The sequence below is a fragment of the Pongo abelii genome, chromosome 1, assembly GCF_028885655.2.
Source record: "Pongo abelii isolate AG06213 chromosome 1, NHGRI_mPonAbe1-v2.0_pri, whole genome shotgun sequence".
In the NCBI taxonomy this organism is placed as follows: domain Eukaryota; kingdom Metazoa; phylum Chordata; class Mammalia; order Primates; family Hominidae; genus Pongo; species Pongo abelii.
This window is the reverse complement of record NC_071985.2, coordinates 110415554-110430021: the sequence shown is the minus strand read 5'-3', so window position 1 is coordinate 110430021 and position 14468 is coordinate 110415554. Positions and strand designations below refer to the sequence as shown.

At 42.2% G+C, this 14468-nt stretch overlaps 1 protein-coding gene and 1 pseudogene across 1 annotated transcript in view; one reads left to right on the top strand and one right to left on the bottom strand.

The window, feature by feature from the left end:
- Positions 1 to 14468, bottom strand: part of LOC100447686 (neuroblastoma breakpoint family member 12) — a 2265351-nt gene that overhangs the window by 1762384 nt on the left and 488499 nt on the right.
- Positions 4704 to 14468, top strand: part of LOC100441368 (PRAME family member 17-like) — a 31312-nt pseudogene continuing 21547 nt past the window's right edge.

Genomic DNA, 14468 nt, shown 5'->3' with positions numbered 1-14468 from the left:
AAGTGACATAATGCATGTGTATATGGTGCCTAGCACAGTGCTGGGCATAGAAAAGTGTCAGAAAATGCTTGTTGGTGTTGTGAGTTAATCCCTTGTTAGGATGCAGATGTGCCTGAAAAGAGTAATGCTTTAAACCTGCCCCCTAGGCTAAAGGAAGTTCATTAGAAAGGGTTTTGATAAGGGTCAGGGTGGGAGCACACATGAAGAAATGGGGAAAAGGGTATAAGGGGGCTTCAAAAACAAACTAGTCGTGTGGCCTGCCCCAGCATGTGGGCCTGATCAAAACAATCCTATATACAGGCACTCTCTTACCTTCCTTAGCATTGCAACCTATTGCGTTAATACCAGGCCCTCAGGCATCACAGTTCCTCTGTGTCTCTAGACCATCTCCAGCCACTACCTTCATCCGACTTACAATTCAGCTAAACTCAACTACGTGTCTTTGCTTGTGCTGTTTCCTTCCTGCCTCTTCCTCAAGTGGCTCCCACTTTGCATTCAAGACTCAGCTCTTGTATCTGGAAACCTTTTAAATCATTTCTCCCAAGCTGAGCATTGAGCCCTCCTCTGTGTGACTACAAGCCTATACTTACTTATTGTATACAGCTTAGCACTTTTCATATTAGTTGGTGCAAAAGTAATTGTGGTTTTGGACCATGAATTTTAAACATTGTAACTAGGCTCAAACACTTCTTTATTAATTAAAATAAGAACCATTACAATCAACACATTTTTGCCAATGAGAAGTAAGTTTGTTTATTCCTGTAGCATAAAAAATCTGTGCTTCGGGATTCAACAACTCTTGGAAAGCATTTTCTGCATCCTGCTGATTGTGAAAGCATTTCCCCTGCAAAAAGTTGTCAAAATGCTTGAAGAAGTGGTAGTCAGTTGGCAAGAGATCAGGTGAATATGGTGGATGAGGCAATACTTTAAAGCCCAACTCGTTTAACTTTTGAAGCACTGGTTGTGCAACCTGCAGTCGGGGGTTGTCATGAAGAGGAATTTGGCCCTTTCTGTTAACCGATGCCAGCTGCAGGCTTTGCGGTTTTCAGTGCATTTCATCGATTTCCTAAGAATAGTCTCAGATGTAATGGTTTCTGGGATTCAGAAAGCTGTAGTGGGTCAGACTGGCAGACCACCAAACAGTGACCATGACCTTTTTTTGGTGCAAGTTTGGCTTTGGGAGGTGCTTTGGACCTTCTTCTCCATCCAACCACTGAGTTGTCATCACCGACTGCCATATAAAATCCACTTTTCGAAGCATGTCACAATCTGATCTAGAAATGGTTTGTTGTTGTTGCATAGAATAAAATGATGGTTCACAATGACGATTTTTAAAATTTTCACTCAACTCATGAGACACCCACTTATCCAGCTTTTTCACCTTTCCAATTTGCTTCAAAGGCTGAACGACCATAGAATGGTCAACATTGAGTTCTTCAGCAACTTCTCGTGTAATTGTAAGAGGATTGGCTTTGATGACTGCTCTCAATTTGTCGTTGTCAACTTCCAATGCCCGGACACTATGCACCTCATCTTCAAGGCTCTCATCTCCTTTGCAAAATTTCTTGAACCAACACTGCACTGCATGTTCATTAGCAGTTTCCAGCCAAATGTGTTGTTGATGTTGTGAGTTGTCTCCACTGCTTTACGACCTATTTTGAACTCAAATAAGAAAGTCACTTGAATTTGCTTTTTGTCTAACATCATTTCCACAGTCTAAAATAAACATAAAATAAAAAGCAAGTAATAAGTCATTAGCAAAAAAAAAAAAAAAAGCAAGAAGTGCACATTAAAATGATGTATAACATAACCACATTATTTAAGAATGTATTCCAATACCAAATGGCCAATTTCAACAATGCAAAAACCACAGTTAAGTTTGCACCAAGCTAATAACATGCCATCTCCTACTAGGTTTTATGGTCTTCCAGCAATGCATCTGACACCTCTCACTCTGTACAGTGTACAGTCCCTGTACAGTGGCTGGCACATAGTAGGTGCTTACTAAGTGTGGCAGTATACACATGTACAGAGTTAGGCAAAAATTGGTGTATTTTGGAATGAATAATGCAGAGGAAATAGCCAAGGAATTTTCATGTATGTTTAGAAATAATCACATAAGAGAGACCAAACTTTCTCTTTTATCATTCCAGAATCATTTCATGAAAAGATCACTTTTAATAGCTATTTGGAAGAAAATGAGAGATGCAAATAGCACTTTCAGCAGTGGAATGGAATGGAGCAGAGTGGGGTTTGAAGGAGGGAGTAGAGAGGAGTGGAGTCTCCTGGGCTTGTGGGGCCACAGCAGGAAAGAGAAGTCCAATTACACACAGGGAATTTGAAGTTAGCATAAGGACTTCGTTTTCTATTCCTCTTCTGTTGGATCACGTTAAAATTTGAATTTCGTCTGTTTTCATTTTTTTATAATCCTATGCGAGTTGCTTGACTTTGCTGGACCTCAGCTTCTTCATCCACAAAAATGGAATGATCCACTGCACAGGTAATGAGGTAACATTTGAAAGTTCTTAGCACAGAATCTGACTTGATTAGTCAGATTTTGCTGCAGCAACATATAACTCCCAAATCTGAGTGGCTTACAAACACAAACATTTATTTCTTGAGGGCTGTGCATTGGCTTTGGCTCTGGTGGTCTCCACAGATCTCCATTTATCTTTTCATTCAGTGACCCATAGCCACGGGATGGCCATCGTCTAAGAGCAGCTGTTTTCACTGTGGAGCACAGGCTCTGAAGGGGACACAGCCAAACCACACCAGCTCATTAGCATCTTCAGCTCTGCCATGGCATAGGGCATGTCTACTCATACTCCACTTGACAAGGTAAGTCCCACGGCCCAGCCCAAGGCCAATAGGGATGTCTTTTCCACCTCCAGAGGAGTGCAGCCATCAGGGAGTGCACACATCATTGTCAACAAGGAAAGCTGCCTACCACACGTGGCGTTTCATTGGCCACTGCACCTGAGTCAGTAAATATGTTCATAGATACCTAGAGATGCAAGCGGCCTAGGAGAAGAATGGGACAGTTATGTCCAAGGAGGCAAAAGGAAATGTACACCTGTGTCAAAACCTATTCCCGCCACCACAAACATCTTCTATTGCTCCAAATTCCCAGCTTTGGAAAAAAATGGGTGAAAAAGAATTGATTTTTTTATAGGGGTTCATGGTAACAGTTCCTTTATCTCTTACTTTCTTCTTCCTGCTCACTTCTCACCAATCAATCTGGCCTTCTTGGCATTTTTTGAAACATTAAACATGCTGCCAGCTCAGGGCCTTTGCACATACTCTTCCATCTGCTTGAATAAGCTGCCCCAACATCTGCATGACTCCGTCTCTTACTTCATCAGGTCTCTGCTCAAATGTCACCTTGTCCAAAAGGCCTCCTCTGACCAATCTATATAAAATAACCAACCGCTGCCCCAACCATCCCTTATTACCCTTAACCTGATTTACTGTTCTCCATAGGACTTATAGTCTGGGATATTATATATGTACTTATTTTTGTTGTTATTTATTATCTATCTCCATCATTTAGAATATAAGCTCTGCAAGAGCAAGGAATTACTCACTGCTGTATCATCAGCACCTAGAATGGTGAATGATACATAACAGGTAGTCATTAAATATTTGTGGAATTAATTAATTGAGCAAATATGCACCATGACTTTATAGAAATGAATCTCATTTTAATCTTCACAGGAACTATACAAATATACACACATGTGGTATTGCCAAGCCCCATTGAATGGGTATGAATACTTAAGTGAAAGAATTAAAATAACTCACCCAAGATCATACAGCACAGGGCTGCCCACACTGCCAACACTATAAGGAGGGGTAGGCAGGGCAAAGGCTCTCCCTCCAGGTTGTAGCTGAGACACAGCATTGCTGCTTCTCCTTCCCAAGACAGACGAAGCATGGAAGATCCCTTGTACCCTGCAGGACCAGCAGAGCCCTGTGCCCTGGCCACCCTGCCTCCCAGGAAGGTGCCAGGCAGAGAACAGAATATCCTCCACCTGGAGGTAGGGAGGTTAGGACTGGGGAGAGGGAGGAAAGGAGACACTGGTCTGCTTTTTGTGACCATGACCGGCAGAAAGAGGGCTAGCCCGGAGCACATCAATAGCACCTTGTTGACTTTTAACGCTTCCTCACCACCTCTTCTTCTGTGTGCGCCATCTCTGATAACATGCCACAGCCAGCATAATCTCTTCAGGGTGTCTCTCAGCCCTCCTGCCCTGCTACAGCCTTTCCTCTGCCCAGCTCCAAGCATGCTGTCCACAGACAAAGGCCTTGAAGAGGCTGCATGTGTCCTTGACCCTCACTGACAGCACTTGATTCTGGACTCAGAGGGAGCCCCAGCCACCTTCCGCCTGTTTCAAGGCTCTACCATCCAAGGTCACTGGCAGTAAGAATTTGTTCGTCCCTTTTACTGTCCCATCATTCCCACTGCCCCCCAACCCTGCAGTGCCTTTCTCTTGTCAGTAGCCACCAACAGAAAATTACAGAAACAGAATATCATCACTCTTCAATTATTTATTCAATGCCTGTGTATAAAACACCACCATAATACTGTCCTATGTGTCTGCAGAGCTGACAGTGTCCAGCCCCCACTAGACAACCTCATGCCCTTCCTCAGATGTCACTCTACAGGAAGCTGCTCACCCAGCCCATACACAGAGACTAGCGAGATGACCCAGAGGTAAACTCCAGATCAGTGTGTCTCTTATGCCGATTTTTAACTTCAGATGAACTTGCAGGACCAAGGGAGCCTGCAGGAGGAATGATCTCCAGGAACCACCACCCCTTCCAGGAGCCACCGTTTAAGGGCTTGAGAATGGCCCTCTCTTCCCCTGCCAACTGTCCTTTGATCCTCTAGAACAGTGTTTTTTAAACACAGCAAATTGCAGCTCATTAGTGAGACATGAAATCAATTTAGTGAGCTGAAATCACCATATTTTATCTTAAAAGAGAAAATAGTTTGCATTGCACAAAGTAAAGGTGAGTATTGTTTTATAAAACTTCTCTTTTGTGTGTGTGTGTGTGTGTGTGTGTGTGTGTGTGTGTATTCTGGGTGAGAGTATTGAGTGTATTTTTTTGCTGTTATGACACAGAATTTACCCATCAAAGAAAAGTACCTATTATAAGCTGTGGCAGAGGGTCTTCCAAAGCCGGTTGTCCTACCCACTCAACAAGGACAAGCTTGGGGTTCATGAATCATGGGATGTGAACTGTGAGGAGCTGACAGTCACCTTAGCTCGTGGGTATCAAGGCATCCAGAGGAGTTTGATTTGAGAGTGGGACTGATCAGAGGATTCAACAGTCCTAAAAGAAAAGGATTCTTGCTGCTAACAATAGGGACAAAACTGAGAGACTAAAGGTAGCAGAACAAACAAAGGGTCTGGTGCATGGATTGCTCCAAAGAGGAAGGTTGAAGTAGGCTGTCAGTATTTAATGTTAATACAAAGCACCTAGCTAGGTGCTGTGGAGTTCAAAGGAACAGGATAGATCCTGGCGTTAATGAGCCCACATCACAGTAAGGTTGAAAACCAAGCAGATCTGAACCAGTAATGGGCCCACATGTGCAAAACAGCATGTTAATCAAGAGTAGACCTCATGGGTATCAACTATAAGAGTAGTAAGCAGCCAGAAGCAGAGAGAGTGTGAGCAAACTCACAGGGGAACTTGAGCAAGGCGCTAAGGGATGAGTCAGAATAGTGGGGTGGGAAAGGCATTTAAGATCCAATATCCGGAGAAATTGAGTCAAGGTGGGAGCTCCGAGCCAATGTGATGTGTTCTTGAGCCTACACCAATATTAGCCTAGCTGGAGCAGAGGGATTCTGTCTGGAGCCTTGCTTTGTAGGGTGAGGCAAGATTATGAAGGGTCAAGGAAATGGATGTGATGTTATAAATAAAATAAAAATCTAACATAACCCAAATGTCAGCTTCAGGCACCCTGCCACTTGAGATCCAGATAAGATTGGCTCGAATCTCCATTCCACATCCTGTGGAAAGTTCAATGCCCTCCCCAAGATGTCTGCATTCTCTCAGAGCAGTTACATTTTTGTGGCCTCCTCTGGTTCTGGAATTAGTTCTGTTGTCAGTGATCTCACCTTCCAGTGTGTGTAGCCCTCTTCTTACCCAGTCCCTTGAGTGACAGTCCCTTGAAACCCAGTCCCTTTTCTTGATTTACTTATACACACATACATAGACACACACACACCACAAATTTTACAAGGCCTTTGCTGACATTTTGAGAAAAATGAAGAAGGGAGGATTTACCCAAAAGCAATGGAAACATTAAAATTTAATATTAAAAAGTCTGTGTTCTTAACAGATTATTTCTTCCCTAACAGGAATTCTGATGCCAGCTATTAAGATAATAGTTGAGTTTTTTTTTAAATTATTATTCTGCTTCACCAAGAAATGTTACAGAGGAAGAGTGGCAGCTATAAATGACAGAGTAGGAGGTGGGGGACTAAGTGCAGAGGAGGAATGAAAGAAAGGAAACAAAAAAGAGGGTGTGGAGATGATTTTGAGGTTTAAAACATTGTCAAAGGAATGAAGAAAAACAGAAGTTAAGGAAATTCAACCAAGTCACATTGCACTGACTTGTATTTACTAAACTGATGCTTTGAAATTCAGGTCTGAGGCTGGTAGGAGGAAGGAGTTTGGAGAAAGGAGCCATGTAGAATGACACATGGAGGTTAGACCTCCAGCCAGAGAGGAACATGAAGCATCTGAATTCTAGCCTGAGTATGCTCCTAACTTGCAGTATCATCTTATTTAACTCACTTCCTTTTCTGGAACACTCAGTTTCTTGTCCGTACAGCAAGAAAGTCAGATTAGTGACCCTTTCCCATAAATTCTGTCATCATCTGTTTATTTTTATTGTCTTTGTAAACTTATTATTAATAGCTGGAGGAGCCACAGGAAAGAGTTCAATAATTGTGAGGGGAGGGCAAGAGGGATATCAAAACTTCTGAAACATGAGTAGGATTGGAGATGTTAGACTAATTGACTAGGACATTCGCTAAAATGTTGTACAGTTATTCTAATAGAGTTGTATTTTAATAGAGAAAGATGATCTTTAGCAGAAACACATATTAGCTGTTCTGAGACTCAGCTCTCCAAGAAGGCCTGGTAGGTGGGCCCACACCAACATGAACGGTCCTCTCTGTTATTCTAGTGTCTCCTATCCCAACTTTGGACATAGTATCTAGAAAAGAAAAACACACCCACCAAATTCTGTCTTGATAAACCTACCTTCCAAAGAAGAAGTGTTTCTCAAAGTGTGTGCAGTTGGTCCTAAAGATGCTCTGAAAATAAATGAAAAAAAAAGGGGAACCCTTGTGGGAAACCAGCATATGCACCCCCCAACATATGACTGTAGGAGACCAGAATATGTTACCCCAAAATATGACTATGGGGAACATAATATGCACCCCAAAATATGACTATGAATATCTACCCCCAAATGTGCCTTTTTGGCATAAGGATTATTTTGAGCTGATTATTTTGAGAAACTTCAGACACAGGAGAAATTCTGAAAACAGAGTAGAAGTCACCCTTTTGTAAGGGAAATTTATACCTATAAGCCTCCGTTTGTAAGGGTATCTTTCTCTCAGTATAAGGACGAGAAGGCTGACTAAATAACAAGAGACTTATCAATGGAGAAGACACTGACTTTAATCTGCATAACCAATCTTACCTTTGTTTCCCATGCTTCTCCTGGGCATCTCCTCATAACCAGCCTTTCCCACACCTTTCTTTCTTTGTTTTAACAGATAATGGTATTTAAGTCTGTTCTGAGATTAACTCATTTCTCTGGGTATCTCCCAGAGATATACATGAGGTATACATGTTACTAAACTTCTGTTTCTTTTTCTCTTATTATTCTGTCGTTTTTTTTTTTTTGTTTTTTTTTTTTTTTTTTTTTTTTTTTTACAGGAGTCTTTCTCATCTAAAAACTATGAAGGATAGAGAGAAAAACATTTCCCCCCACAACATGTGCTTGCTTTGAGTCTTGCTGAACTTCCCACACATTCTATGCTCATGAGACATTGTAGATGTTATATGTAAATAGGGTAACAGAAGGGCAGAGACACATATTCTCTCTGCTCATGGACCTGCTCTGTTTTCCCATCAGATTCCACTTATCAAACAAAAGTTCAAAGATAAAATTAGGAATAATTTCAAGATGGTGAGAGCAGTGTACTAAGCCAAGTAAAGGGTTCTTCTGAGCACAGGGTCCTATGTGACTGCACGTGTCTCTGCCCATGGAGCCAGCCCTGGAAAAGAGTTCATCAATCACATAAATGTCTCTCCCTCTGCTGGCCATTATTGTGCTGTGTTTGGGAGATATGGCAGCCATCTTCTGACCATGAGGGGAACTAGCCTGAGGACAAAGGGAAGAAAGAAAGAATGGCGTCTCGGTTCATTTTGTGCTGCTGTAACAGAATATCAATTCCTGGGTAATTTACAAGGAACAGAAACTTATTTCTCACAATTCTGAGGCTGAGAAGTCCAATAGCAAGAGGGCGGCATCAGGCATGGACCTTCTTGCACTGTTATCCCATGGCAGAAGGCAGAAGGGCAAGAGGGTGAGAGAGAGCAAGAGAGGGCTAAACCACTTTTATTATAACAACCCACACTCTCCATAACAAACCCACTCCCACAATAATGACATAAATCCATGTGTAAGGGCAGAGCCCTCACGACCTAATCACCTTTTAAAAGTCTCACCTCTCAAAAGTCCCACCTCCCAACACTGTTGCACTGGGGATTAAGTTTCTAACGCATGAACTTTGGGGGACACATTTGAACCATAGCATTCTTCCCCTAACCCCCAAAATTCATGTCCTTCTCACATGCAAAATACATTTATTTCATCCCAATATCCCCAAAGTCTTAACTCATTCCAGCGTCAGCTCAAAAGTCTGAAGTCCAGAGTTTCATCTAAACTGATTATCAGTGAGACTGAAGGCACAATTCATCCCAAAGCAAATTCTTCCAGCTGTGAGCCTGTGAAATTAAACGTATTATCTACTTCCGATATACAATGGTGGGACAAGCATATAATAAACATTCCCATTCCAAAAGGGAGAAATAGGCAAGAAGAAAGGAGTAACTGGTCCTAAATAACTATAAAACCCAACAGGGAAAACAACAGTATGTCTTAAAGCTGGAGAATAATCTCCTTTGACTCCAAATCCTGAATCCTGGGCACACTGGGGTGGAGGTTAAGCCCCCATGGCCCAGGCAGCCCTACCCCCACAACTTTGCTGGGCTCAGCCAAGCTTCATCTCTCTCAAGGTGGAGTCTGGTACCTGCGGCAGTCCCAGCCTAGATTACACTAAAGCACCCAGGCAGTGATATTCTGTTATAGCAGCACAAAATGAACTGAGACACCAATTTTGGAGTCTTGGTGGTGGTCTCGTTCCCTCAGCTCCAGTAGATATTTCCACAGTGGGGTTTTCTGTGGTGGCCTCATTCCCGTGGCTTCACTAGTCATTGCCGAGGTAGGGATTCTCTGTGGCAGCTTCACTCCTGCAGCAAGTTTCTGCCTGAGCCCCCAGGCTGTCCACAACACCCTTTGAAATCTCAGTGGAGGCCGCCATGGCCCCACAGCTCATGCACTCTTTGTGTCTGCAGAGTTAGCACCACATGGACACCACCAAGGCTTACAGCTTGCACTCTCTGGAGCTGGGGCACGAGGCACATCTGGGCCTACATTGACCAAGGCTAGAGTGGCCAAGGAGCACTGTGCCAGAATGTGGGGAGCAGAATCCCAAGGCAACCCTGAGCAGAGAGCTCATGGAGGGCACTCAAGGCTCATCCCCCCAAATCATTCTGCCCTCTTAGAGTTTTGGGCCTGTGATGGAAGAGGCAGCCTTGAAGATCCCTGAAATACCTTTGGGGTCATTCTCCCATTGTCTCAATGAATAGCATTTGGATTCCTTCCATCTGTAATCATCTCCTTATTAAATAGTGGCTTGTCTGCATCCTTGGTGTCCTCTCATAAACATGCTTCTTTGCCAGGAACGGTGGCTCATGCCTGTAATCCCAGCACTTTGGGAGGCCGAGGCGGGCAGATCACGAGGTCAGGAGATCGAGACCATCCTGGCTAACACAGTGAAACCCCATCTCTACTAAAAATACAAAAACTCAGCCAGGCGTGGTGGTGGGCACCTGTAGTCCCAGCTACTCGGGAGGCTGAGGCAGGAGAATGGCATGAACCCAGGAGGCGGAAGTTGCAGTGAATTGAGATCGTGCCACTGCACTCCAGCCTGGGCGACAGAGTAAGACTCTGTCTCAAAAAAAAAAAAAAAAAGCTTCTTTATTCTTTACATGGACAGAAAACATTTTTCTAAATTTTTATATTCTGCCTCCTTTCTGATCATAAATTCAATCTTTAAACTATTTGTCTCATTTTTCATTTTACTGCAAGGGGCCAAAAGAAGCTATGCAGCACCTTTGGTGCTTTGGTGCTTAGATATTTCTTCTGTAAGATATCCTAGTTTATTGCTCTTAAATTCTGCCTTCCATAAAGCCCTTGGGCATGGATACAATTCAGCCAAATTGTTTGTCATTCTGTAACAAGGATGACCTTTACTCCAGTTTCCAATAACTTGTCTCTCATTTCTGTCTGAGACCTCATCAAAATGGCCTTTACTGTCCATATTTCTACCAACATTCAGATCATGACCACTTAAGTAATCCCTAAGAAGACAGGCTCTCCCTACAGCTCTTGTCTTCTACATAGCTCCCACCAGAATCACCCTTAATGCTCAAGTTATGACAATATAGGCTTTTTCTAGCCTGTTCCTCCAAATTCTTCCAGCCTCTACCCATTACTCAGTTCCAAAGTCACTTTGACATTTGTAGGTATTTGTTATAGCAACAGCCCCACTGCTTGGTACCAATTTTGTGTCTTATTTCATTTTGTGCTGCTATAACAGAATCCTACAGTCTGAGTAATTTATAATGAACAGAAATTTATTTCTCACAGTTCTGAAGACTGAGAAGTCTAAGATCAAGGGGCCAGCATCTGGCAAGGCAAGAGAGAACAAGAGAGGGCTGAACTTGCTTTTATAACAACCCACTCTCTCAATAACAAACCTACTCCTACAATAATGACAAAAATCCATTCATGATGGCAGAGGCCTCTTGACCCAGTCACCTCTTAAAGGTTCCACCTCTAAACATTGTTGCATTGGGGATTAAGTTTCCAACACATGAACTTTGGGGACACCTTGAAATCACAGAAGTGTCTTTGGAGAGGTTATTGAGTCTCTAAATTAATCAGTTCCCGTAGCCACTTTGAGTTGAGTTTTCTCTTATTTGTAGCTGAAAGCATCCAAATTTGGCCCCAACTCAGAAATCCATATTTTTAACTAGCTCCCTAGGTGACTCTGATGTAGGTAGTCTAGAAACCATATTTTGAGAAACAGCTCTAAAACGATGGCAAACATCTCAGCTGTATCAGAAAAACCATGTTTCCACGAGATGGATCACCTCGATTGATTCAAGTGGATGACTCAAATGCACAGTTCTTACTTGCTTTGACCATCAATACTGCCTTTGTACAAAGTTCCACATACCCTCTACACTTAAGAATTTCTTTTTTAAAAGTTATCTGTGATTGCTTAACATCCTGGGAACTAAATAGCTGAAAATCTTGGTTTTATATATATTTTCTTCATGTTATCCCTCCAGGGTGATATGGGAAGATTTATTGACTTTCTTAGTACCTCATGGAGAAACTGCATAGTGTAAAATGTTTTTAGAATCTCAGGACTCTCCAGGGGCTCACCCAATCACTCAATACCCATGCACTGATCTAAATAAAGAATAGCGGCGGCGGCTGCTGTTCTTGCAAAGTAGGGTCACAGTGCCTAACTTCCCCTCCTGAGAAAACAGGGGCCCAGTTCTGACCTGCACTGTCCTCATAGAGCTTAGATTGGGCAAGGGAACAGAAGCAGCTGCAGCAGGGAGTATGGAGTAACTGGGGAAGAGAAATCATTCAGGGCTAAAATAGCGCCTGAAACTCAAAGACAGTCCAATTAAAGTGCCCAATTCACAGTGATCCGAAAAGAAAGACCAGGCCAAGGAAAAGAACAGGTCGTAACCTGGGTCAGTAAGACAGAGAGAGAGAGAGAAAGAGAGAAAGAGAAAGAGAGAGAGAACTGGAAGTTGAGAGGGATACAACCAGTTTCCCTTTAGGGATGCCTGTGGCTTTCCATGGAAGAGAAGGAACTATTGATGACATTAAGTTGGTTTGTTGTGGAGAAAAACACCACAAACTTCTTAGTACAGATTGAGTAATCCTAATCCAAAACTGAAATTCGAAATGTTCCAAAATCTAAAACTTTTTGATTGTCAACATGGTGCTTCAAGAAAATGCTCATTGGAGCATTTCAGACTTTGAATTTTCAGATTAGGGATGCTCAGCTGGTAAGTATAATGCAAACATTCCAAAATTCAAAGAGATCTGAAATCCAAAGCACTTTTGGTCACAAGCACTTCAAATAAGGGATACTTAACCTCTAAATGCATTTGTCTCTCAGCAAATTGGTAACAAGTAGAGGCTCAAATCTCCGACATAGTATATTATAGATGGCACTTTTGCTGCAAGGGGCAGAAGAAATGGATAAAAAATTATTTTAAAGCTGTACATAGTCCTCCATAATGCACTGTCTTACATTATTATCTTACTGCATCATGGAGAAGAATTGTCTGCATCTCTCAAGGGGATTATAGCTCCCTGAAGGCAAGGACTATGTTTTATATTTGTATCACCACTTTATGGTGAATTTACATCTCCACAAGTTGAACTGAATTGATTTGAGCTATACCATTTCCCAAAGGAGTCATTTGATTTAGAAAGCAGTAAATGAAACAAGGGCCGTCCCTCTGTAGAGGAAAGCCAACAGGCACTTCCATAGACATTTTATCAGGAAGTGGGAGAACTGATTTCATCCTACCCAAATGCCGTATTTTAGGCCATTATCCTTTTGTAATGAAAATGGGTGAGAAGATATTAATATTTCTCCTCTTCCTCCTCTATCCTCTTAGTCTTATCTCAAAAAGTCTCTCTTGAAACTCCTCCTTCCATAAGGCCTGCATTTCCGCCACTGGAGACTTGTTCCTTTGAATTAAGTATAGCCCTCTTGAGGCCAAAGTTTTAAAATGTAAATACCTCTGGGAAAAGTAACACATTACATCTCTATTACTTTTATATAAATGCATTTAACCCAGGCTTTTCTCCTCGTGGAAAGGACTAGGCTCCTCCGGGGGCTAAGAATGATGAAAAGAGAGGAAAGCAATGATGCCCAGAGAAGAACAGATGTATGGGGCAGGGAAAAATGGTGCTCAGGTAAAAGTCGGCCTCTGTCCCAATCTCACTGAGGTCTGGCCCTGAATAAAACCAATAATAATAATCGCAGTAGCCTTTATTGCTCGTTATGTGAGACTCATTTCTTCGTGGTAAAACTCCTTTACAAAGCTCATTACAAATAACTCCTTACACAGGGCTATTATCCCTTTGTAATTAAAACAATGTATTGCATCCTCCACTTGGGATTCCTGTGAAACAGCATGGGTAATACACAATGGCACTCTGAAAGCTTTTATTTAGTTCCTCTTGAGTCAAAGCAGAAGCTTCCAGGAAAGATTTATCAGCTAATTCCAGAGAGTTATCTCAAATAACTCACATGCAAGATATGGGAACCATGGGGGAGATTCAAAGCTCCCTTTATGGTGTGAAGAAGGTGCAAATGTAAGATCATCTCCAAAGCTCTCATGAAACCAATGACGTATCACCTGTGGATTTACTGGGGAAAGGGTGAGACCTGTGGCGTGAGCAGAGAATGAGGGCTTATCTCTTCTAAGCAAGCTAACATTTCCCTGATGTCTTTCTTTTTTCACTAGAAAAATGTATTTTTTAATAGGTATGCTTTGTATAAAAGAAATTGTGAACTTTTGAAATCCACTGTTTGTTCTTTTCAAAGGGTACTAATAGTGGGCCTCGGTGTCCTTATCTATAACTCGGATTAATAATGCCCACCTCAGAGGGCAGAAGTGAGGATCAAATGAAGTTGCATGTGAAGCACCTGGTCAGAGCCAGGCACAAGGGAGAGGCTCCATGGTTATTTGCTAGGTCCCTTTCTAACTTCTCTCAACCTGACTGTAACCCCAGAACTTGCTCTGGGAAGCCACTGTGTCAAAACTCCTAGATCCCATTTCTAACTTCTACTCTCCCATAAACTACATTGCTGACAAGAAGCTGCCTCTTCTAGGTGCAACAAAAAAGGATTTTGATTTCCCAACTCTCCCATAACCAAATTTTCCAAATCCAAAGACTGGAATGCATGACCTCACCATACGGATGGGTTTTTTTCTTTTCAGATATGTTAATTTATTTATCTGACAAGTCTTTCAAAGGCAAAATAATT